The sequence below is a fragment of the Castanea sativa genome, chromosome 8 (assembly GCF_040712315.1).
Source record: "Castanea sativa cultivar Marrone di Chiusa Pesio chromosome 8, ASM4071231v1".
Taxonomy (NCBI): Eukaryota; Viridiplantae; Streptophyta; class Magnoliopsida; order Fagales; family Fagaceae; genus Castanea; species Castanea sativa.
Window position 1 is genome coordinate 90,666 of NC_134020.1, and position 27,085 is coordinate 117,750.

The 27,085-nt window shown below is 39.1% G+C and overlaps 1 pseudogene; it reads left to right on the forward strand.

The window, feature by feature from the left end:
- LOC142605624 (CMP-sialic acid transporter 3-like) overlaps positions 1–27,085 on the forward strand; it is a 51,006-nt pseudogene that overhangs the window by 13,650 nt on the left and 10,271 nt on the right.

Consider the following 27,085-nt stretch of genomic DNA (forward strand, 5'->3'; position numbering starts at 1 on the left):
TTAGCTTTAAACAAGTAGCCATCTCGGAGGATAAAATCATCAACAACCTGAAGATGCTTAGTCCTAAGTTTAGTGTACACTTCTCCAAAATTTGGGCAAGATTCATACTCCTCTTGCAACTTCTCAAACCCTATGACTTTTGTGCTCATCACGGAAAGTAAGGTGATTTCACGACTCAAAGCATTAGCTACCTTATTCTCAACACCATATTTCTGTCTCCAAACAGAAGAGAATCTTTGCAAATACTCAACCCAAAGGACATGTCGAGCATTTAATTTCTTTTGGGAATTGATGTGGTGGAGAGCATCATGATTAGAATAAATGACAAACTCAAGGGGTGTCAAATAATGACTCCAATATCTTAAAGCTTGTACCACAACATAGAGTTCTTTGTCATATGTTGAATACTTCTTAGCCTCATTTAATTTCTCACTAAAGTAAGCTATAGGGTGACAATCTTGGCTAAGAACTCCTCCTATGCCTACACCAGACACATCACATTTCACTTCAAAGACCTTATCAAAGTCTGGTAGGCGCAGCACCGGTGCTTTTGTCATCTTCTTCTTGATTTCTTGAAATGCTTTACCAGCAGCATTTGACCATTGGAATTCATCTTGCTTCATACAATCAGTGATTGGTGCCATGATTGTACTAAATCCACGTACGAAGCGGCGATAGAAAGTTGCAAGCCCATGAAAACTACGAACCTCATGAATGTTCTTGGGCTCGGGCCAATCCACGATGGCCTTGAATTTTTGTGGGTCAATAGAAACTCCTTTGGATGAGACCACAATACCTAAGAAAATGACACTATCAGTGAAGAAAGAGCATTTCTTGAGGTTGGCATACAAGTTTTCTTTCCTCAAAGTGGAACAAACTTGTTTAAGATGGTCCAAATGTTGCTCCTTTGATTTACTATAAATGAGGATGTCATCAAAGTACACTATCACAAATTTGCCCATGAAAGGCCTTAGTACTTGTGTCATCATTCTCATAAAAGTACTAGGAGCATTTGATAAACCAAAGGGCATCACTAGTCACTCATATAGACCATCCCTTGTCTTAAAAGCAGTCTTCCATTCATCACCTAGGCGGATCCTAATCTGGTGGTATCCACTTTTCAAATCAATCTTCGAAAAGATTGTGGCTCCTGACATCGTATCAAACATATCATCTAACCTAGGGATAGGAAAACGATACTTCACAGTAATCTTATTGATTGCGCAACTATTCATGCACATCCTCCAGGATCCATTTTTCTCTGGGGTCAAAATTGCATGGACTGCACATGGGCTTAAGCTTTCACGCACAAATCCTTTGTGCAAGAGCTCATCTACTTGTCTAGCCATTTCATCATGTTGAGGAGGGCTCATTCTATAGTGGGGCAAATTTGGAAGTGCGACTCTTGGGACAAGATGCGTGTTGAATATCACGCATAGGAGGCAATTGATTTGGGAGCTCCTTAGGGAAAACATCTTGGAACTCTTGAAGCACTGACCGTACTTCTTTTCTTGGTTCTTCAAGTGTAGCTTCCTTAACAAACTTAGTTGATGGAGATCTAGTGTAGCTTCCTTAACAACCAAAGCAAAGATGATGGAGTCTTGATTAACAGCTCTTTCAAGTTCTTTTGTACTGATGAGGTTCATACTTAGCTTTTTGGGATCTTCTTTAGCCTTACTTGCACTAATAAACTTAGTTTTGCCTGGGTTAAACTTAATCCTTTGTCCATTGTGCATGAAGGAACAAGAGTTGGAGCGACCATAAAGAGTGACATCTAAATCATAGAGCCATGTTTGTCCCAAAATTATGTGTCCTACATCCATTGAAATCACATCACATTAAATTTGAGCCTTGTATGAAAGGATATGAATAGGAACAAGACACATTTCCTTGATGGTGATAGATGAATCATCTACCCAAGAAACCTTATAGGGTTTAGGATGGGCAACTAACTTCAAACCTAAGAGAGAGACAAGTTTAGAAGAAACTGCATTAATGCAACTTCCACTGTCAATGATAACCTTGCAATTTGTAGTCCCACACTTGACAAAGGTTTGGAAGATAGTATTTCTTTTCCAATCATCACTATCTTTGGACTGTGCTAGAGTACACCTAACAACACTCATTATAGGAGTATCAAGACTACCTTCACTAAGATTATCAAAAGATGGTAGGGCTCTAATGCAAGCTAATTGGGTGGAATCATCTTCTCCTATTTCTACGATGTCTTCAATGTTAGGCTCATAGACTACTTCTACCTCTTCCTCTCCATCTAATTCTTCATTCAACAAAGTCTTATTAGGACATTGGGCAGCCATATGACCAAAGCCTTGACACTTAAAACACTGGATTCTAGAATTGGGCCTAAATGTCTCTCTAACCACACTCTTCCCTTTGTCTTCTGGGCGCAAGGGTCTATTGATGGGATTGGGTCTATTCTGAGGACCTTGTTGGTATCTACCTAGAGGATTGTCTTCTATGTGCAAGGGTCTATTGTTGGGATAAGGCCTATTTCTACCTTGGGGACCTTCAAAATTGTTGTGAGGCAACATGCGATTGTCAAATCTCCTTCCACCTTGGGGCCTAGGGATCAGCTCTAAATCTTGCACTAAGTTATAAGCATCATCAAGAGTTGAGATCTGTCGGGCCACCAATTCTCTTTGAAGATCATAATTTAGACCTGTCCTAAATCTACTCAAGGTAATTGGCTCATCTTCGGTTGCATTGCTACGTATCCTGTACTCTTCAAATTGTTCTACATACTCAGTAGCAGACCTATTGTCTTGTCTCAAATCATGCCAATGATCCAACAAGTTGCCTAGATGAGAGACTGGGAAGTACTTTTCATTGAGCTTTGCCTTCATTTCTTCCTAAAGAGTTACGGGTGGTTGGCGGGTCTTACGGAGGTGGTTGACAACATTATCCCAATGGAGTTTTGCTCTTCCTACAAGTGATGTAGGACACAATTTACTGTTTAATTATTGTAATTTATTATTTTTGGTATTTTTATGTAAAAACGTTATTTTAGGTTTAGGTGATTTAATTCCTTGTTTTTAGGTGCATTTAATGCTTTTTAGGTCAAATTTGATTCCATATATGGTAAGGTATCAATTAGGAGTTATTTTAGAATATATTTTCTTGTCTGTCAAGTTTTATGGAGCCCTTAAATAGGCCCTGAAGTCTGTAAACGTTTTTCAAAGATATTATTGAATAAAAATCAGAAAAGGTAAGGCTTTGCTCTTCTTTTGGTTCTTAAGAACTGTAAACTTATCAGAGATTCTTCCTTGTGGCGTTCAAACTTTATACCTTCGGTTCGTGATTCTTTATAATCATTGGGTCAAGGTCAACTTATACATTTGGTTCGCGTTTCGATTATAAACGTTGGGTCAGAGTTTCTATCAAAAATCTGAATTTTAGCTTTCTTGAGCAAGTATTCCAATATTTTTGTTGGGTCTTAAAGCGTGTCGATTGAGGTTTACATCATTTGGTGTTAAATATTCCAATATTTTTGTTGGGTCTCAAAGCGTGTCGATTGAGGTTTGCATCAACAAAATTCATTTTGGCAAACCTAACCTTTCTGTCCTCAGACAATTCATACCACTCAAAAAAATGTTCCATCTCTCGCACCAAATCATTGTAGACCCGAGGGTTCCTAACACCATCGAAGGTAGGGGCCTCTACTTTGATATGCTTTGCTGAGTTTTCTTCATTGTCTCTATGGTCTTGCTTAGGATGAGGGTCATGTCTATTATTATTATTTCTATCATTATGTGCATTATCCTTGTCATACCTAGCCTCTAAGTGGCCTAGACGGGCAGTAAGCTTTGCAATGGCTTGTCTTAATTCATCTTGGGGAGGAGGATCCATGTTCAGGTGGGATTGGAGACTAGAGTGAGATTCAAAACTAGACTCTGATTTGGAATTAGACTGTTTGTCAGAACTAGTTACTAGACGACCACTACGCAAATGCATGCAAAGAGATCAACAAACTAATTCTAGCAAGTGAATAGTAAGGATAAAACTCAAGTTAAATTATATGTGAAGAAAATTCATGAATTCCACAGGTTGTTGCATTCAAGCAGTACTAGCTTCAACAATAATTAAATTAAAAAGGACCTAATTGTTACCATGTGATTAGGCTAGTTCAACTACTAATACTGAGAATTAATTACTTTGAAGGATTTTTTTTTTGTTTTTTTTTTGTGTTATAATTTTTTTTGTGTGGCTAAAATAAAAAGCTAAAAGAAAATAAACTAGCAGCTAAAATAACAAAGTCATGTTCATCAGGACAAAGGGTAAAGGCAGTAGCATGTTATGAAGGTAAAGTTGAGGCACATAGTAGACAGATTGATATTAAATTTGAAAGTGAATTTCAATTCATTAAGATAGGAAAGTCCACACCTTGGTTGGGCTGACTTAACAACCTGGGCCTCACTAGACAGTGGGTTAGCTACTAACAATGGGAAGTTGGGCTTGTGGTTCCTCACGTGGCACTAGGACCTTCTTGAGTCTTCTGCTTTGACCTGACTTTTATTTTTATTTTTTATTATTACAATAAAGAAAGACCAAAATATAAAACTAAAACCTGTTAGTGCCAAACTGTAGCACGTCAAATTGAAACATTACACACGGAAGCTAAAGAAACTAGAAACAGAGGAAAACTAAAAAGAGAAGAGATCGATGCTCGCAAGAATCATCGGCAAAGAGGCGGCCTGGCTCATCGGTGTTCACCATCGATGGTGCGCGATGGTGGAGATCGGAGGTGGTGAGTCAGATCGTGGGAGCGATGGTGACGGCGTGTTAGCGGCAGCTGTTGGTGATGATTTCGGCAGCGGGTTGTGCGACAGCGTCATTCCGTTGGTGGGATCGGCGGCTTGGTGTTGACTTTCAACTCTCTTGTTCTCAATCTGGCAGGTTGAAGTTGTGGATTCGAATTTTTTTTTTTCTGTGGAAGTTACGTTCTCTGTTTCTGATCTGGTGGTAGTCCTCAGAGTCGGGCACGGATTGGGGTCACAGGTTTTGGGGGAGTAGTTGGGGTTTTCTGTTGGTTTTGGGATGAAGAATTCATGTGGCCAAAGGGGGTATATGGTTCGGGCTGGTTTTGGCTCTGGTTTACAGATCTCGTGAGGTAAGAAATTGGGTTGTGTTGGTTTGCAAATATCATGGGGTAAGTATTTGAGTAATGGCATGTCTGGCGGTTGAGTTGTTTGCTGATGGTGAGTGTGGCTGTGGATTGTCAGTTGTGATTTTGGGTCTGCTGAAAGGGGTGATTGGGTTGGCTCTGATACCAAGTTGATGCAGGACAACCTAGGCTTCCCACCTAGATTAGTCCTACCGTAGACCTTAGGCTTCCCACCTAAAGGTGTTTGGCTTCAACACCAAACAAACACAATGCAATCTTTGCAAATAATCTCAATAATAATAATAATAGTTTGTAAAAAAAATACAAAAGGAACTATCTGGAGCTTTATATACAGCTTCTAGGAATCATAATGATAAAGATAAATTCTCCTAAACAAATCCTAAACAATCTCAAATACTAATACGATAACCCTAATAATCTCAAATACTAATCCAGTACTAAAGATGAACCCAAATAAAAATAACATAAATGATAAAGATAATCTTCACAGATGTTCTATCATGTGGTGTCCGCACCAATCCCCTTGTTAAGGTCCTTGTATGATTGGAGGACTACCTAGTGACCTAATTCTGTAATCAAAGAGCTCTTTTTGAGGTCCTTGTATGATTGGCTGTCTGCCTTGTGTAGCATCCCCTCAATTTGTTGATCTTATAGATTCTTTTTCTTTGCATTGTATTCTTTGGAAAGGGATTGCTTCACATCTTTTGTATGTGACCATCCCTTTTTTTTTTTCTTTAAAATTACTTAATTATCAAACAGAAAATTCTTTGGGTATAGCCAAGTGGAAATTTTTTTTCTGATCTAAGACAATGTTACCAACTGTGTTCATTGTCTGCTGCCACTGGTCATCTGCTAGGAAAGGAAAAAAATAATAATGACATTTTATTTATTTTTCTTACTCTTGTAGGCAGCTCGAAATAATGTGCTTCTCGCTGTTCCCGCTCTCCTTTATGCTATTAATAATTATTTAAAGTTCGTTATGCAGGTATAAGTCTTCATATTGCTCAACCACTGCAATCTTTAATTTTTTTTTCCTCTATATTCTTTTTGCAAATTTCTAATATGATCAGTTGCTGTCCTCTTCCTCTGTACAAGAGATGAAATAATTATTTCTCTAAAAAGTTAACATTTAATTATTGAGGATAAAATAAAATATATCATTGATTAGTTTGAATTTCATGTATGATCACGATAATTCCTATTTCTTGTGCAGCTCTATTTTAATCCTGCAACTGTGAAGATGCTAAGCAATTTGAAGGTATCTTCAAGCATGATATATGATGATGTTTGTTCTCAAGTGGATGTATTTGTATTTTGATATTTGTCAACTGAGCTTTGAGATTATATTGAGGCCCTGTTTGGTTCAGCTTATATTCATCCTGAAATGGAATGTACAACTCTGTAAAGCATCACCTTTTCCAAGGTACAACTGTACTTCTACAAAATAAATGGATGAAAATAAGCTCATCCAAATGCACACTGAAAAGTGATGCGGGAGCATAGCCAAAATTATTTTAGAATTTATATTCTCAGATTTTTGTATTTATATCATAGGAGATTGGATTATTATGAACTTTTAGATTTGAGTTCAAATAGTGATTATCTTTTAAATTGGGATTAGTTTTCAAGTTGGTTTCAGTTTTATCTAGGATTATCTTTTATTCCTAAAAGCTTTATAAAAGGGTTCTAGATAGTTGTATTTAGGGATGGATGATTGATTAATGAAAATTTCAGATAGGAGATTTTCCATTATGTTGGGTGCTGATTCCTAACACCTTAGGTGTTCCAGGCAACTCCTAGGTGCTGATTCTTTTTTTTTTGATAGGTAAAAATATATGCATTCAAGAACACTACCTTATGCAAAAGACATAAGGCAGAGAGAAAAGTACACAGGGAAGAGAAAGAGAAAAAAGAGAAAAGAGGAAAATAAACTAAGTACACAGGAGAGAACTAAGAAACATAGGGAGGGAATCACTAGAGGTGAGTCCCCAAGCCCTAGTCTAATCAAACAGAGTGCCACTAAGAGAGGCCAAAAGCTGGTCGTCTGAGCTTTCCATGTCCTCGAACGTCCTCCTATTGCGTTCCCTCCAGAGACACCACATCAAGCATAAAGGAGCTAAATTCCAAATGCTAGACGAGTGCTTTCCAGGCCAATTCCACCAACTGAATAGAGTATCCGCAATCGATCTAGGCAAGACCCAGGAAAACCCAAAAGATCTAAAAACCAAACTCCACAGTCGAGAAGCCTTTCCACAATGTAATAACAAATGATCCGCCATCTCCCCATTACTGCGGCACATGATACACCAATCGACAAAATCCAACCCTCTTCCCCTCAAATTATCCCCTGTAAGGATCCTATCCCAAACAGCAGTCCACACAAAGAAAGAAACACGCCGAGGAGCCTTAACCTTCCAAACCCCTTTCCAAGGGAAGATAATAGGCGCAGAGCTTCTCAACTTATTGTAAAACGAACGAATATCAAAGACCCCGTTCTTTGTCAACTTCCATCGCATACGATCTACATTTTCGGTGGAAGGAAGATTAGAACCCAATGTTCGGAGAAAATCATCCACTCCACCCATCTCCCAATCATTAGGACTCCGAATAAGACGAACATTCCAGCTTCTCCGCTCCTCAATCCCCAACCGTTCAAGAGAAGAGGCCACTGATGCCTCTTTATTGGATGCAATCCCATACACGCTTGGAAAAGACAACTGAAGAGGAGACTCCCCACACCAATGGTCAGTCCAAAGCTTCACTCTATCCCCCACCCCTACCTCAAAGTAAGTATTCTTGCTAAAATCCTCCCATCCCATGCGGATACTTCTCCACAAGCCACACCCATGCTCCCCTCTACCTAGCTTGGACTTCCATCCCCCCCAATCTTCCCCAAACTTGAGGGCTATGACCCTTCTCCAAAGCCTAGTCTCCTCAATCCCAAACCTCCATAACCACTTCCCTAGTAAGGCTTTATTAAAGGTAGTTAATTTCCTTACCCCTAACCCACCATTTTTCAAAGGTGCACACACCTTGTCCCATCCCACCAAATGTAGCTTGGAGTCCCCCCACAAGAAATCCCTTTGCAACCTCTCAATTTTATTGGCCACGTGCGTAGGGATGGTAAAAAGAGACAAATAATAAGTGGGAAGACTAGATAAAGTGCTTTTAAGCAACGTTAGTCTTCCACCTTTTGACAGATACAACTTCTTCCAACCGGCCAACTTACGCTCAAAATTCTCCAAGATAGGATTCCAAACAGTAGGGGACTTGAAGGACGCCCCCAAAGGCATACCAAGATAGGTCATAGGCAAAGATCCAATCCGGCAACCCAAAAGCTCTGCTAAGACATGGATATTAGGAACCTCCCCAATAGGAACCATCTCACTTTTCAGCACATTAACCTTTAGACCTGTCACTGCCTGAAAACAAAGAAGAAGCATCCGAATATAAAGAATCTGCTCCTCATTAGCATCACAAAATAGAATCGTGTCATCCGCAAACAATAGATGCGATACACAAACCCCTCCCCCCCGTCTACTGTGGGCCCTAAAACCTCGAATTAAACCAGCCCCTTCAGCTCTTTGCAGCATCTTACTGAGAACCCCCATCAAAACCAAAAACAACATGGGCGAAAGCGGGTCCCCTTGTCTCAACCCCCTCGAACTCCCAAAAAAATCAGCCGGAGTCCCATTAAACAACACCGAGAATTGGGCTGTAGATATGCATGTGCGGATCCACCTACACCACCTCACCCCAAATCCCATTCTCTTCAACAAATCAAGAAAAGTCTCCCAGTTCACATGATCATAAGCTTTCTCAATATCTAATTTGCAGATAACCCCTGGAATCTTACTTTTCACCCTACTATCTACACACTCATTAGCAATGAGAACTGAATCAAGAATCTGTCTACCACCCACAAAACTGTTCTGAGACTCAGATATCAACTGATCCAAAACCTCTTTCAAGCGATTTGCCAGCACCTTGGCCAAAATCTTGTAGACACTCCCCACCAAACTAATAGGTCTAAAATCTCGAATATTGGAAGCACCATTCTTCTTAGGGATTAAGGCTAGGAATGTTGCATTCAGAGATTTTTCAAACTTACTGTGTTGATAAAACTCTTCAAACACAGCTAGGACATCTCTTTCCACAATTCCCCAACACTGGTGATAAAAAGCCAAAGAGAAACCATCAGGACCAGGAGCTTTATCTCCTTCCATCTCTTTGACAACTCGAAGGACCTCCTCCTTTTCAAACCTCCGTTCAAGCCAGTCCCTCTCCAACCCCTCTATCTGAACAAACTCCAATCCTTCCACGAAAGGCCTCCACTCCTCTGTCTCCTTGTACAAATTTTTATAAAACTGTACAGCTTGGTCAGCCATCTCGGATTCGTCTTCATAGGTAACCCCATTCACTTCCAACATACTAATATGGTTGTACCTTCTCCGAGAATTGGCCATCTTGTGGAAAAATTTGGTATTGTTATCTCCTTCCTTAATACAAAGCATCCTCGATTTCTGTCTCCACGAAATCTCTTCCAAAGAGAGAAGATTCTGAATTTGGGATCTCAACCCAGCCCTCTCACCTAACTCCACTTCAGAAAGACCATGCTCCCCTTCCCTAACGTCCAATAATCTCAAAGCCTCCAACAATTCTTTTTTCCAACGCTCTACATTTCCAAACTCACTCTGGTTCCACTGAATAATATCTGCCTTCAAAGCCTTCAGCTTTTTGGCAAGAACAAAGCTGGGGGTACCTGAGACGGAATATTGATTCCACCAAGAATGAACCCTCTCTTTGAACCCATCCGACTTTAGCCACATGTTTTCGAACCTAAAAGGACTTTTCCCCCTTACAATCCGTCCTGCCTCCACTAAAATGGGGAAGTGATCTGAAATAGGACGAGATAAAATCCGTTGGGTCACATCCGGGTAGTGATCCTCCCAATCGAGGGAAACCAGAGTCCGATCTATCCTAGACATCGAGGGCTGATCCGAACCACTCGACCAAGTAAAACTCCCTCCTTCCAAAGGCAAATCTACCAAGTTAAGCTCCTCAATGAACTCAGAAAAGTTCTCCATTGCCGGGGTGAGACGTGAACCCCCCAACCGTTCACTTGGGAACCTAACAATGTTGAAATCCCCTATGTAGCACCATGGGACCTCCCAAAGTTGCTGAATACCAATCAGTTCATCCCACATATGCCCCCTCAAGCTATTATCATTCGGACCATAAACCCTAGAACAAGCCCAAATAAAACCGTCCCCCAAGCCCTGCCACCGAATTGATACGGAAAATTGACCCATTAGAACCTCCAACTTTTCTAAAACCCTCTTATCCCACATCATCAAAATCCCACCAGCTGATTGATCCACATCCAAAGCCACCCAATCAACATAGGGGCAGCTCCACAAACTGCAGATCAACTGACAATCCATGCCTGCGAGCTTAGTCTCTTGAAGGCAGACAACATCACAATTCCAATCCCGTAATAAATTTCTAACTACCAAACGCTTCCGCGAGTCATTCAAACCTCGCACATTCCATGACACCATTCTTAGCTTCATTAAAACTATAAAACTCCCTACTGCAACCTCAGTCAAGCAATCGAGGAAAAAAAAAACTATCGTCCATCATAATTAACCAAGGAAATCAAATTCCTCAACTCCCTCTTCCCTTTATCCTTAGAGGCAACTTTACGGTGGGCTACATCTTTCCTGTGCACCAGCTTGGTTGCCTCAATCTCCGTCTCAAGTCTTTGTAGGAGCATAATGCACCTCTTCTCATGTCGACCCAAAGGAAGCCCCATCAACTTACTGAAACTGGGGAGTCTCTGTTTCACCCAATTAGACACCACCAAAGTGTTATCCAACCTCCTCACCTCAGTATTTTTATTCAATTCAGCAGTCACAACCACCCCCAGGGGATTAATAGACATCAAGGGGGAAGAACTCTCCACATCACCCAGGGCCTCAACTGCATAGGCTGTTCCGACCTCAGACAAAGCCAATCCCGATTGATTAGCCTCAATCCCAACTCTCGGTGGACTCAGGACAGAGGTAGATAGCTCGAGACCTTTAAAAGACCTTTCACCCTCTGTTTCAGCATTACCCAAAGTGAGCAGAGACTCAACGGCACAAGGCCCACCAGGAATGAGACTCATAGCCACTACTGTAGTCTCCGCAGGACAACCCAAGTGCTCCGATGGATAGACAGACACCAAATCAGACCTCGTGGTGTGAAAAAGGCCAATATCGGCCCTATCCAGTTCCGCCGGTGAAGCCCCGGCGAGAGACCCATCGGAAAAAGAGCCACCGACCACCACCGAGACGGTCGCCGGCCCACAACTCGTCTCGGTTTGGGTCGCCGCGCTCGTTGCCATCGTCGGAGCAGGTTGTCGCATTGAGTCGGCCTTCTCCGATAGCTCCGGTGACTCCTCGGCGAGGGCAAAGTCAACCCCGATGACATCCTGAGCATCCGAAGCTTCGTGTGTTGCTTTGGACTTAGCCAAAACTTGATCTTTCAGACTTAAGAGACTCAGATTTCTCCTCGGTGGGCTATCACTCACTTCCATCCTACTTGGGCCATTGGGCTCAGAATGAAGGCCCACTTGGAACCCATCTTTGTCTAAGTCCACCACAGGACATATATTAGCCCGTGAACCACAAGGCTCCCTCTGATCCCTTGATACACATAAGGAACTCCTCAGACCAACTTTATGCCACGCCACCCTCCTTTTTCCTTCTGCGATCACTTCTATGGTCAAGCTGTTTCCTGCCCAGTCAGGCTTTCCCAGTTCACGATTTTTTCCAAAAGCATGTTCAGACCCCTTTGATTTGAAAATCAGCTGGGATTTCCTTTGAATTCCTACCGGTTTTGTTATACCCACATTAAATGCCTCTGTACTGCTCCGAGAACTTGCGACTCTACCTTCTAGAGTCATCGGACCAGCCAAGCTCACCGGGTTCTGTTTCACAACTGGGTTTTGCTTCTCAAATTGATTTTTTCTTCTGACCTGCACCTCATGCCCACGCACCGCATCGGCAAAGGATGTAGAAGACTTAATCCCTGAGTTATTCTTAAGAAGCTGAGCCACAAATTTGGACTGCCCAATCCCACTATTCGCATAGTTATCAGGTTCCAACATCTTCCTTAACTCTATGATATAGACTATTTCAAAAATTTATCATTTTATGTATTCAGTACATTAGTTGACTTGACTCAAGATGACCAGTCTGTGGATTGATTTTGAACCCTTGATTGATTTTGAACCATTGCCCATAGATTTGACTATTCTCCCCATATTCCATCTTCAACAGATGAGTGATTCATAAATAATTGTCTTCTTGTTTATTTAAATGTGGATTGCAAACATATGCAGGTTTTGGTAATTGCCATTTTGTTGAAAATAATCATGAAACGGCAGTTTTCTATTATTCAGGTTAGTCCAAACAATAAATATTTTTCAGTTGTTGCATACTGCAGTTTAACTTTCTGAATGTTCATATCAATTTTCATAAGTCTTTGTATTTTTATATTGGTTAATTGTTTTTAACAGTGGGAGGCTCTTGCTCTGTTGCTCATTGGAATTAGTGTCAATCAGTGAAATCTCTGCTGAGGGTACCGCTTTAGGTCTTCCGGTTGGTACAGGAGCATACTTATACACATTGATTTTTGTACGTATATTAAAATCTTGTCACTCTTTAATTTGGCTAGCATATGTTATATGTCTAATGAAAAAGTGATTACTTGGTGTGCAACAATCTTAATTCAAGAACGTGTCATAACTATTTTGAATGGTGGCATTGCTGAAATTTGTCAAGATGGTTACTGATCACTAATGTCTTGAGCTTGTAGCTAGATTTGACAAGTGCATTGCATTTAGATTTATATAATGTAGGCCAATTTCTTTATCACAACATATAGTAATACATTCCCGCAAAGTAGACACTACGCTATTTGATTCCTGCTGGTGATGGGCATAATACCAAGTTTGAGTTTGTCTAAGGCCAATTGGTTCTGTAGAACTACATGATCTTATGACATTGGACTGTTGTTGATGTTGGGATTCACATGCCATGATCAGTCATAAAAATTATATAAAGACAATGAGTTCTAAGTCAAATGGCATCACCCCCCACCCCCCCAAATTTGGGAATGGGGGTGGGAGGTAGATCATGGGTTCAAGACCCAATTGGTGCATGTTTAAAGTTACCAGTAAAAAATGTTATACAATCATAAAATAATATCCACAAGGCTGTAATGGGCATTATGATTTTTTCATAAACATTACTGTGACATTTTCTTTAATTGTCATCCTGTTATGTTTTTTCAACAATGTTGCATGTTTTAGTGAAAATTTTTGGAAACTGTTTATAGTTCGATAAGAAAAAAAAAATGTTATTAGATGTGTTTATGTTGCAACTAAACACAAATGTGTAATTTCCTAACTAATTAGAGAACTTGACCAAAAGAAAACTGATATAGAACATAAATACAGGTCACTGTTCCATCGATGGAATCAGTCTTCAATGAGTATGCATTGAAGAGTCAATTTGAGACTAGCATTTACCTTCAGGTAAAGGTTCTATTGCTGCCTGATATTTCTTACATTCTTTTTTCTTTTTTCTTTTTTTCTTTTTTTTTTTAGCTTCAAGTAGGAGTTTCAATTCTCCATTACTTTGTGTTTGCCTCCACATGACCCCATATTAAATCTCGGGCAAAACTAAATTGGATGTTGGACCGCTTACAGTGCTGCTTATTTTATTCTATCTTAGGATGATTTTGTAACTTTCTCTGCTTGTTTACTTTTATTTTGGTTTCTAAAAGCTTTAAATGTTATCTCTGCTACAATTTTTTTTTGATCGGTAATAAAAGTTTTATTGATAATAAAATAACAATGTGTTTACGATTGTAAACTCACTGCCCTTGAAACAAATACAATCAAATCATAAGGAAAGTCTAATAGAGATAAGGACTTTAGGCAAGGAACTACAATGAGTAAGACCCCAAATACGAGACCACTCAAACAAAGTCCTAGCGAGCAGATTCTTCAACAGATCTATAGGTCTCTTGATGTCCTCAAAAGTTCGGGCATTGCATTCCTTCCAAACTAACCACATAAGACATGCTGGTACCATATTCCAAACATTTGAAGAATAAGTTCCCAACCTATTCCTCTAAGCGAAAAGAAGAGAAACAATTGTATTCGGCATCACCCACTGAACCCCAAACATAATACAGACCTCATTCCACAAAACATATGCAAACTTACAATGAAGCAAAAGGTGATCCACAGTTTCCTCATCACACCTACATAGACCACAAGTTAACAAGGGGCAAGTTCTTCTTAACAAGGTTATCTATTGTAAGAATTCCATCCCTAGCAGCAATCCATAAAAAGAAAGACACCCTTTTAGGTACCTTAATACACCAAATGCTCTGCCAAGGGAAAGAAACAGAAAGGGCTTTCAATAAAGAAAAACAAAAGGATTGCACATCAAAAACACCACTACGATTTCCTTGCCAAATGAGGATATCATCACCCTCCCCCCTAGGTATCCTGGCAGAAACATACTCATAGAAAGAATAAAATCTTTGCATCTCCCATTCATTAAAGTTGCGACAGAAAAGTAAGTTCTAACTCCTACCTCCCCCATTTGGTGCAAAAACAACCATGTTAGAAATTAGAGCTTCTTGAACCACAGCACAGGTAAACAATTCCGGGTATAACTCTTTCAAAGAAATAGGACCACTCCAAGGGTCGTACCAAAACCGAATACGAGTGCCCTCTCCCGCTGCATACACCACACGACCGAAGAAATTGTCTGCACCTTTCCTAATATTCTTCCATAATCCACAACCATGAGTCCCTCTTACAACTCTAGTGCACCAACCTCCACTAACCTCCCTATATTTGGTGGCTATGATCTGACGCCATAAATTGGTAGCTTCCTTCCCAAAACGCCAAAGCCACTTCCCAAGTAGAGCTGGGTTAAAAAGCCCAATCTTCCGAATCCCCAAACCACCTACCTCCACCGGCCAAACAACCTTATCCCAAACAACATGCGGATATTTAAAAACTTCATTGGATCTCCCCCAAAAGAAATTCTATTGAATCCTCTCTAGTCTGTCTGCTATATGTTGCGGAATTGTAAACAAAGATAAATAATAAGTTGGGAGACTCGACAAAGTACTCTTCAATAAAGTAAGCCTACCTCCTTTTGACAAATACAACCGCTTCCAACTAGAGAGCTTTTTCTCCACCCTTTCTATAATATAATTCCAAATCGAAGCATCCTTACAATGAGCCCCAAGAGGCATTCCCAAGTAAGACATGGGCAAACAACCAACATTACAACAAAATATGAGCCAAAGCATCCAAATTCCCAACCTCACCAACTGACACAATTTCACTCTTGCCAACATTTACTTTTAAAGTTGTAATAGCTTCAAAAAAGATCAACACCATCCGTATATATAATAATTGTTCCCTAGATGCATCACAAAAAAGAATAGTATCATCAACAAAGAGAAGATGAGAAATATGCAAACCTCCTCTCCCATTGGGGCCTGCTTGGAAACCCCTAAGAAAGTCACCCTCTTCTGTCCTCTTCAATAACCTACTTAACACCTCCATCACCAACAAGATCAAAAGTGGAGATAAAGGATCTCCTTGACGAAGACCACGCGAGCTACCAAAAGGCCAACCAGGGACCCATTATTAAGCACTGAGAAATGTACTGTAGAGATACAAGCCTTCATCCATCTCCCCCTCTTCTCCCCAAAGCTCATCCTCTCCATAAGTAAAACAAATCATTCCAATTTACATGATCATAAGCCTTCTCTAAATCCAACTTGATAATCACACCCGGAACACCACTCTTCAATCTACTATCCAAACATTCGTTTGCTATGAGAACAGAGGCAAGAATCTGTCTACCCCAACAAAGGAGTTCTGGGTGTTACAGATTAGTTTCTCCAATACACTTTGAAGCCTGTGAGCCAACACCTTTGACAAAAGTTTGTACAAACTTCCCACAAGGCTTATAGGGCAAAAATCTTTAATATTGATAGCATTAATCTTCTTGGGTATCAAACACAGAAAGGTAGCATTAAGAGATTTCTCAAAGATGCATTGTCTATGAAAGTCTGCAATTAAAGCCATAACATCCTCTTCAATCACACACCAACTTTTGAAGGAAAGCTATGATAAAGCCATCAGGACCAGGAGCCTTATCACCCTCAGCCTCCCGAAGAGCCACAATGATCTCCTCCCTATCAAACGCCCTTTCAAGAGAAAACCTATCAGACTTATCCAGACTAGCAAATTCTAACCCATCAACAGTGGGCCTCCAAGATTCAGATTCCTGATAATAACTCTTATAAAACCCCACCACTTGATCATGAATATTTGACTCAACTTCATACATAATGCCACCGAGCTCCACACCCCTCATGATATTAGCTCGTCTATGTGAATTGGCAAGCCTGTGGAAAAACCCAATGTTATTGTCCCCCTCTTTTAAGAACAAAGCCCTTGATTTCTTTTAGCTTCTTTTAAAAACCCAGTGTAACTTAAATGAAGTACAACCAAGACGCTTTGCTGGATATCTGATAATGTTGAAATCGCCAAAAACACACCAAGCTGAACTCCATCTCGCTCTCACACTATCAAGTTCTGCCCATAAAGCATCCCTCAAACCGGCTTCATTTGGGCCATAAACTCCCGTACATATTCAAACAAAACCATCTGTCACACGCTTCAACAAGACAGAAACAAAAAAGCTACCCACCAGCCAATCAATTTCTCATACACCCTAGTGTCCCAGGTCACAAGAATACCTCCCGTTGTGTGAGTGGCATCCAAAGCTACCCAATCTACAAAAGAGCTGCCCCAAAGACTTTTCACAACAAAAGAATTGGTACAGCCCAATTTGGTTTCTTGAAAACACACTACATCACATTTCCATTCATTGAGTAAATTCTTCATAGTATCCCTCTTGTGAGGATTGTTAAATCCTTTCACATTCCAAGATAAAAATTTCAAATTTATGGGCAACCATCAGAGCCCAGCCCACTGAACTTCACAATCTCTCTTGGGTCGTCTACCAGCTTGCCCATCGTAATTAAATGTGGAAATTAAATTCCATAATTCCTGCATACCTTTTTTAGAGGAAGAAGCAGTGCGGCGGAGAATACCTGCAGCAACTTGTTTCTCCCACACTTTCTCGAGTCGTTGAAAAAAATCAACACACTGCCTCTCACGGGAATCAATAGGGAAACCCACCCACTTACCGAAGCCCTTAACTATCTTACTTACCCAAACCGAAGGTTCCAAGTCATCCTCCACAGAGATGTCATCTAGGTCACCTTCCTCTGCCATTAAAACCAGACCCCATTAGGATCCCATTGAGCTAGAGGTACAAATTGCATCGACTTCCAATCCTCCTCATCCTAATCTGACCCGGTGGGATTGACCCAATTTAACAATAGAGTCTTCTTTGAGAGTATTGGAAACCAACTCAGAAATATGAGAGAAACGATTTTGTTCCAATAAAGACTGATGGTGAAACACATCGGCAGTCTTCAATTGCGTCGTCGAACACCCTGCGGTTGAAGAATCCATAGTATCGGTGAAGTTGTGTTGACCATTGGAGTTCGAAACGCATGAAACCTCCTCAACCCCACTGATCGGACATTCCATCCCTGGGACATCGGCACCCGAGACCATAGAAGAAAACCCCCACCTTAGCGCCGTTGCCTGGATAGTCCGCCGAAACAAAACCTGTCTGCACAGCCACATCGGAACCCCCATTGGATCTTGAGAAATCCCCTCCCATCCCGGCGGTACATGGTGTTGTATATATAAGTATATACAAGGATAGTTGAATTTGGAGAATATGGTTTCATAAAGTGAAAATTCAAGTTCTGGAATTTTCTAAGTGAAAATTTGAAGATCTGAATTTTTTGGAAGATTGTTGGGGATATTACACAAAGTAATAATGGAAGAATAAGGTTAACACAAAAGACAAACAGAAAATAGATAACTTGGAGGCACTATATCGTTTTTCTTAGACAATATTTGCCCCCCACACTTTTGTTACTAAAGGGTTATCGCAAATTTGTCCCCAGGATACAACCAAGATGTTGGGTTCTACAGATAGCAATTCTGGAGAATGACCATAGGATTTCTTGTGTTTCTCTCCAACTTTCTTTTTGTAAAGTAAGTTATTATTATTTTTAAGGGAACATAAGCCTCTATTTATACTCATGGTTATGTTTCATGAAAAGACACGTGTGGAGAGTTAGTTATTTCATGAAACCTCGTTATGTTTCATGAAAAGGCACGTATGGAGAGTAAATTACTTTTTCATAAAACGGTTAACAAAGATTGAAACCTCTTCAATCTTTCTAAATAGTCACCAGAAAATTCTACAGAAAATTCCAGAAAATTCAGATTTCAAATTTCCACTTAGAAAATTCTAGAACTTGAATTTTCACTTTATGAAACCATATTCTCCAAACTCAGTCATCATTATTACAACCTATCCTTGTATATACCTATATATACAACAATCCCCACTAAGTTGTAATAATATATGTCTCACTTGATTAATATCCTATCATGCATAATGGAAGGTGTCTTTCAACTTAAACCTCCCTTTAGTGTAATTGCTCAAGAAATTAACAGAGTTAATGGTGGCATGGTGCTTAAACCAAAACCTTTATGTGTTGAAATTGGAAACAACACACACATGAGAACACCCAAAACACATTTAGAAATCTACTATTGTTAGCACTATTATGGCCTTGTGCTCTTCCTGGTTTAGTGAACATGTACAAAAGAAAACCCTTTTACTCTTGCTAGAAGCGGCACCACTTCTATGTTCACAAAGGTGAAGATCCTTCTTATGTCCCTGTTACTCAGACATTTATTCTTTATGAACTTCATTAAGAGTGTAAAACTCATCTTCAATTACATTGTAACAGTTTGCACTAATTCATCCTGAATGAGACAAAATTAGTGCTCTTACTAACCCGTATCAATAGCTTGTTGTTACCCTTTAAACTTCTTTAGATTTAATCAATTCAAGGTTGGGTTCCCACTATTAGTGATTATCTTCGGAGAAGGGTTTTAGTCTCATTCCAATGGATGTTACCCTAACCATATCTCGAGACACTGCTTTGGTTAAAGGGTCTGCCAAATTATTATTTGACCTTACATAGACAATTGAAATGGTACCAGATTTTATTAATTGTCTTATGTAATCATGTCTTAGACCTATATGTCTAGACTTACCATTATACATTTTACTGTATGCTCTACCCAAGGTGACTTCACTATCGCAGTACACCGAAATGACTGGTATTGGTTGTGGCCACAACTCTATGTCTAACAACATATTTCTTAGTCATTCCACTTCTTTGTCGGTTGCCGCCAAGGCTATAAATTCTAATTCCATAGTGGAATGAGAAATACACATTTGTTTCTTTGATGCCCAAGAGATGACACCCCACCAAGATTGAATATCCAACCAAACGTGGATTTGTTATCACTCACACTAGTAATCCAACTAGCATCCGAATAACCTTCAAACACTGTTAGAAATTCAGAATTCCTAAACTTATGGTTTTCTTTAAGTACCAAAAACTCTACCAATTTTTTTCCAGTGACCCACACTTGGATTACTTGTAAATCTAGAAAGTTTGCCCACCGAAAATGATGTCTGGTTTTGTACAATGCATAGCATACATCATGCTACCAATAGCACTAGCATACTCAAGCTGTGCTATTGCTCTTCCAGTGTTTTCACCCAGCTTTATGCTCCAATCAAAAGGTGTATTTGCTTCCTTTATTTTAATATGTTCAAATCTTTGAAGCACTTTCTCAACATAATGAGATTGACATAGTGCAAAACCCTCATTATGTCTTTTAATTTTGATTCCCAAAATAGCATCCACTTCGTTCAAATCTTTCATTTGAAACATAAAAGAAAGATACTTTTTGGATTCACATACAGCTTTCATATTTGTACCAAATATGAGCATATCATCCACATATAGGCATACAATGACTCCATATTCCTTTGTGAATTTGGAATACATACATTTGTCGGAACTATTGTACACAAAGTCATCCGACAAGATTGCTGAGTCAATTGTACGCAAAGCCATCTGACAAGATTGCTGAGTCAAACTTCTCATGCCATTGTTTTGGAGCTTGTTTCAAGCCATACAAAGACTTGACTAATTTGCAAACTTTCTTTTCATTTCTAAGAAGTACAAAACCCTCAAGTTGTTCCATGTAAACTTCCTTATCAAGATCACCCTTTAGGAAAGCTGTCTTAACATCTATTTGATGTACAATCAACTTGTATATGGATCAGCACTTTGTTCTGCCTCTGCGCCTCTTTGCTCTCTGCTTTCTATGAGCCACCACGCCTTACCTATCAGAAAAAGTATATGGATGCAAGAGCTAACGACACACTAATAGACGTGATCCTAGCCATTGGTGCATAGGTATCAAAATAGTCTACTCCTTCCCTTTGTTTAAAGCCTTTTGCCACTAACCTTGCTTTAAAGGTTTGTATTGATTCATTAGTATTATATTTTCTTCTAAATATCTATTTACAACCAATTGGTTTAGAACCAGTAGGTAGATCCACTAGGACCCAAGTATTATTAGATAATATTGTGTCCATCTCATCATTCACAGCTTCTTTCCAGAAAGCTAAATCTCTAGAAGCCATAGCTTCCTCATATGATTTAGGATCATTCTCTATATTAAACACTATAGGTATTTTATTTAGGACCACTTGTCTATTTCCTTCAACAAGAAACAATTGAGCTTGATAAGAAATGAAGTTTGGACCAAAGTCCTTTACTTTTCTTATCCTTGGACTCTTTCTTTGTTCACTTGGTGAACCACTTTCAATCCTCTTAATACCACCCAAAGCAGTATCAGGATTAGAGTCACCTTGTTGTGTTTGAGTAGGTATCAAAACATCCATGAAATCTTTATTGAATTTATCCTCAATAAACTCAACATCTCTTGATTCCACCACTATATTAGAGCTTAAGTCTAATAATCTATATGCTTTTGAATTTTCAGCATAACCTACAAACACACTTTTCATTGCTCTTGGTCCTAACTTTGTTCTTTTTGAATCAACCACTTTATAAAAGGCTAAACACCCCCACACTTTGATATAATCAAGGTTTGGTATCCTTCCATTCCATAACTCATATGGAGATATTTTTATCTTCTTGGAAGGTACTTTATTGTGCACATGACATGCTATAAGCAATGCCTCTCTCCATAAATTAAATAAAAGCTCTGCACTTAAAATCATGACATTTACCATATCTACAAGAGTCCTATTTTTTCTTTCACCATTTTGTTGAGGTGTATAAGGGGCTGAACTTTGGTGTATTATACCATGTTCCTCACAAAATGTAGAAAAATCATTAGGAAAATATTCACCACCTCTATCACTTCGTAGGATTTTTATTTTCTTATCCTTTTGATTTTCTACTTCAGTTTTATAACGGTTGAACATGTCAAAGGATCCATCTTTATTTCTCATTAATTACACATTTGTAAATTTGGAGAAATCATCAATGAATGTAATGAAGTATCTTTTACCTCCTTTAGTTAATACACCATTCAATTCACATACATTAGAATGTACAAGTTCAAGCATAATAGAATTTCTATCCGACTTAGAAAAAGGTTTATTTGTCATCTTTGCTTAAATACAAATTTCACATTTCTTTTCATCATCATGCTTATATGAAATCATACCATGCTTTAACATAAACTTCAAGTATTTGAAATTTAAATGTCCTAATCTAGCATGCCACAAATATGAAGAATCAACAATATAAGCACAACCAGAAACTTCTTTGTTAATAATACTTAGTTTGTACATGCCATCAGTAGTATATCCCTTCCTACAAATATCCCATTCTTGGACAAGATTAACTTGTCCGATTCAAATACAGCTTTTACACCACTCTTACATAACAAATTGGCAGACACAAAATTCTTCTTGACATCGGGTACATGAAAAACATTGGTCAAGATCAGCATCTTGTCGGAACTCATTTTCACATCAACGGTGCCCTTTCCAAGAACCTTTGCTTTATTGTGGTTGCCCATCAGCACTTGTTGTTCTATGGAACACTCATCATAAGTCCTGAATTGTTCTTTGTTGTTGCACACATGCACCGTTGCACCCGAATCGAACCACCAATCAAAAGGATTTGCAATCACAACCATATGAACTTCAGTGATCATATTAATATGTATGCCACTCACCATAGCAACAATGTCCTCAATGACATTTGTTTCAATGGCATTGCCTTCTTCATCCTTTTTCTTGTTCTTTAAGAGTCTACATTCGCAAATGTAATGACCTTTCTTTCCACAATGGAAACATGCCCGGTTCTTCTTGTTCTTGTTGGAATTATTGGAGTTGTTCTTCTTGAAACCACTCTCACTTTTGTTCACTTTCAAGTGCTTATTGGTCTTACTCAAACTCCCACTTTGAACATTGCTCACATTATTCACATTCACTATAGAATCGGTGTTAGTCACATCTCTAACCCAACTTTCCTCTTCAATTCGAAGATGTTGTCCGAATTGTTCTAAAGTGAGATCTTCCGACATATGCAGAAGCTTCTTCCTAAAATTATTCCAACTTGGGGGGAGTTTCGCACTGATTGCACCCACTTGGAATGATTCAGGAATATTGATTGACAAATCACGGAGTTTATTGTCCAAAATCTGTAACTCATGCACTTGATCCAAAACTGAGATATTATCAAGCATTTTATAATCAAAATACTTTTGAATAATAAACTTATTCGTACCTATTTTCTCAGTTTTGTACTTTGCCTCCAAAGCATTCCAAATCTCCTTCGGTGATTTCATTGATGTGTAGAGATCATAGAGACGATCCGAAAGAGTATTAAGAATGTGCCCTCTACAAATCAGTTCGTCTTCCTCCCATTTCTTGCTTTGTGCCTTTATCTCATCAATGTCTTCATCACTCGTAGTAGGAAAATGCATCAAATTCGGGTCCAAGACATTGAAGAGTTTGAGTGCAGCAAGTAGGAATTTCATCTTGTCTTTCCATCGATCGAAATTGGTTCCATTAAAGCGATCCAATTTCACCAACTCATGATTCAACATCTTCAACGTTGAAACATCACTTGTTCCTTCCATTGTATGAAATATTGTCTAAGATTGTTGGGGATATTACACAAAGTAATAATGGAAGAATAAGGTTAACACAAAAGACAAACAGAAAATAGATAACTTGGAGGCACTATATCGTTTTCCTTAGACAATATTTGCCTCCCTATACTTTTGTTGCTAAAGGATTATCGCAAATTTGTCTCCAGGATACAACCAAGATATTGGGTTTTACAGATAGCAATTTTGGAGAATGACCACATGATTTCTTGTGTTTCTCTCCAACTTTCTTTTTGTAGAGTAAGTTATTATTATTTTCAAGTGAACATAAGTTTCTATTTATACTCATATGGTTATCATGAAAAGACACGCATGGAGAGTTAATTATTTCATGAAACCTCTTTATGTTTCATGAAAAGGCACGTATGGAGAGTTAGTTACTTTTTTATAAAATAGTTAACAAAGATTGGAACCTCTTCAATCTTTCTGAATAGTCACCAGAAAATTCTGCATAAAATTATAGAAAATTTCAAAAAATTCAGATTTCAAATTTTCACTTAGAAAATTCCAGAACTTGAATTTTCACTATATGAAACCATATTCTCTAAACTCAACTATCATTATTACAACATATCCTTGTATATACCTATATATACAACACATGGAGCCACTAGTGGTGACTTCTCAACAAAGTCGTGGGAGCCCGATCCTTCACGTCTCTCACATGATCGTGAAAAGCCTTCAAGTGGTTTAAGGCACAGGTTTGAATCTGCTGAGTTTCGGCCAAATGGTCTTCTTGTGCTTGCTTAATAGGCCCACCTTGTGCTTGCTTAAAAGGCCCGAGTCCAGTAGGTGATATAGCATACTTAATGGCTTTGGGTTGAACAAAATTGGCCCACTTCACCAAACGTTGGCCATTAACTTCAAGGTCAGCAGATATATTTAAAGAAAAATGGGCCTGAGTCCACTTAAAAGAAGAAGCACGTATTGCCCGTCCAGATATAAGGTGAGTTGAGATTTTTTTTTTTTTGAATAAAATCAAATCCCCCAAATCTCTCCTTCTGATTTAAAGTGCCAGAAAGTTTTGGAAACTGCTTCTCCAAATCTAAATCACTTCCTAATTTCACGTGACCATTAATTTCTTTCCAAACGTGGTTCCTTGTATTACCAGTGGATTTTACAAACCCACCACCACCGACAGCCACCTCCTTCCCCAGCCTAGAAACAGGTTTTCCCAAGAAAAATTCCTGCAGCTTCATTTCAAGAAAAGCCCAGCCACCCTTATGGAAAACCTTCTGGAACATGCAAACAACCACGTCTTGCTCCATTATGATACTCAGATATTTCCACACAAAAACCACCCATATTCAACCTACTAGAACACTCCAAAATTTTATAATTCTCATGAAACCATTTGAAAAAATTGTTGCTTGCTAAAATCCCAATAGCATGACTCTACCAAGCATGCATTGATCCAATCCAAACCCGATCTACCAACCCGGATGGAACCATGATGCTTGCCCCGTTTTTCAGTGATGGAATAAGAATCCATATGACCTCCGTCAAAAGCCAAGAAGAAGGCCTTTGTGTCAATGCAGAAAAAAGTAGAATTCCCCCGTCCCCCTAGGTGAAGGTGAAGGTGAAGGCTTGGCTTGTGAAGAAAAGGACATGAGTTTAGATGAAGGGTGCAATGTAGAAGGATTAGGATTCTTAAGGGGTAAGGATGGTTGGGTCGGTGTATGTTGGGGTATGTATTGACCAAATTGACGCCAATAGCAGGGTTGTTGGAAAGGAATATGATGTGGAGGGAAGAAATAATGAGGGGTGGGGAATCAATTTGGGGTAGCGAAAGGTGGAAAGTCTTGTGCATGGAAAGAGGAAAGAGGTGGTGGTGGTGGGAGTTGTTGTGGCTGAGGGAAGGGGTGGGGTGGAAGGGGTAGGGTGGGAACACTGGGTGCGCTCATATTATCATGCAGTATCTTCTACAATCAAGTTAAATACTCTCATCATAAAGGCACTTTTTGCATTTTGCAGAACTTGTTTCTATATGGTTATGGTGCCATGTTCAACTTCCTAGCTATTCTTGGAATTGCCATTTTCAAAGGTAAGGCATCAAACGTAGTTTAAATTTATTATGATTGAAATTATTGAAGATCTGAAAGGGTAATGTACATGATGCCTGTGAGAAATTTGTAATATTTAATGGAAAATATGCTGTCAATTAATAACTTCTATTGTTATGCTAATGAGGCTTTTTCCAATCTTGATTTATTTGTTCTTAAGTGAATACTTTAATAGTATTTACACATGCACAGACACCACACACAGAAGAGAGAGAGAGAGAGAGAGAGAGAGAGAGATTTAACATTAGTTTAATGTTTATTAACCTGACAGTTTGTAGCTGGAAGAAATTCCTTTACTATGTTTATATCTACCATCTTTTTGCCCCCACACCCCCTTTCTTTTGCTTCTATAGTCCAATAGTCATACTTGGGTTGAGTTATGCATCACCCAGATTGTAGGAAAGAAACGTGGATGTTATTTTCAAGTGACAGGAAAATACGGTTAAAGATAATAAAGCAATACAAAACTGTATAGTTTAAGTTGGAATTATTGCTTTAACCTCTGAAACTTAATGTTTTAAGGTCCCGGTAGCTTGGATATTCTACAAGGACATTCCAAGGCTACCATGCTTTTAATTTGCAACAATGCAGCTCAAGGGATTTTATCATCATTCTTTTTCAAATATGCAGGTGACTACTTGACTACAATCTATTTGTTTAGCAGCTCATATTTTATCTAATTGCCATACCATTGTTGGCAGTGTGCTTCCATTCTCTCTCTCTCTCTCTCTCTCTCTCACACGCACACACACACACCAGTTAGATTCTAACATATCCTCAACTGCTAATTTTTGGGTTTATTAAATATATTTTTTTGAAAGTAAATAAATGCGCTAGAAGCACTGTAACCCAAGTGTGCAAGAAGCATCCAATTGAGAAACTAGAAACTTAGACGAGTTGAACTTTGACTAACACAATCTCTGCTGAAACTAAACATACCTATTAGAACTAGTATGTATAGTTTTTGAGTTAATTCAAGATTGAAACTTGATGTGTCTATTTGACCATCTCTGGGATGGCTAGTTTCTCTCTCCTCTAAACAATCTTGGTCAAGTTCTACTTCAAGTGTTTGATCCTCATCTGATATCTTTTTATGTAAAGAGATTTGGCACTTTTTTTTTGAGGCCTGACTACCTCTAATTAGCCAGAAATTTTTTTGTAGTTTCTTTATTGAATCGAAACTTTTTCAATTGGTGCTAGAGGAAGGGGGTAGTTTTTTCGCTGTACGGATTTATGAAAGGGGTAAGTACTTCATGAATTCAGTGTTACGGGTAAGAAGGCAGCACAATGGTTAATGAACAATATTGAGCATACCGTCTATGGGGTTGGTCAATCCTAAGCAATTCTTTACGTTTCGAGATGGCAATACTGCATACACTTTGCAAAGGTGTTCTAATTCGCTTGGTCACTATTTATTTCTGGCAGACTTGAAAGTTGTCAGGCTAAGGAGGTCTATCATCGTTCCTGAAGGCAAGGCAATGTGGTTGGAAGGGTTTTGGGCTTGAATTGAGATGGATGTTAGATCCAAAGCAACATGCGTTGGGGGTCTCAGGTACTGCAAAAATTACTACACAACAACATAATACAAAATTAACACTTCAACGTTCCTGA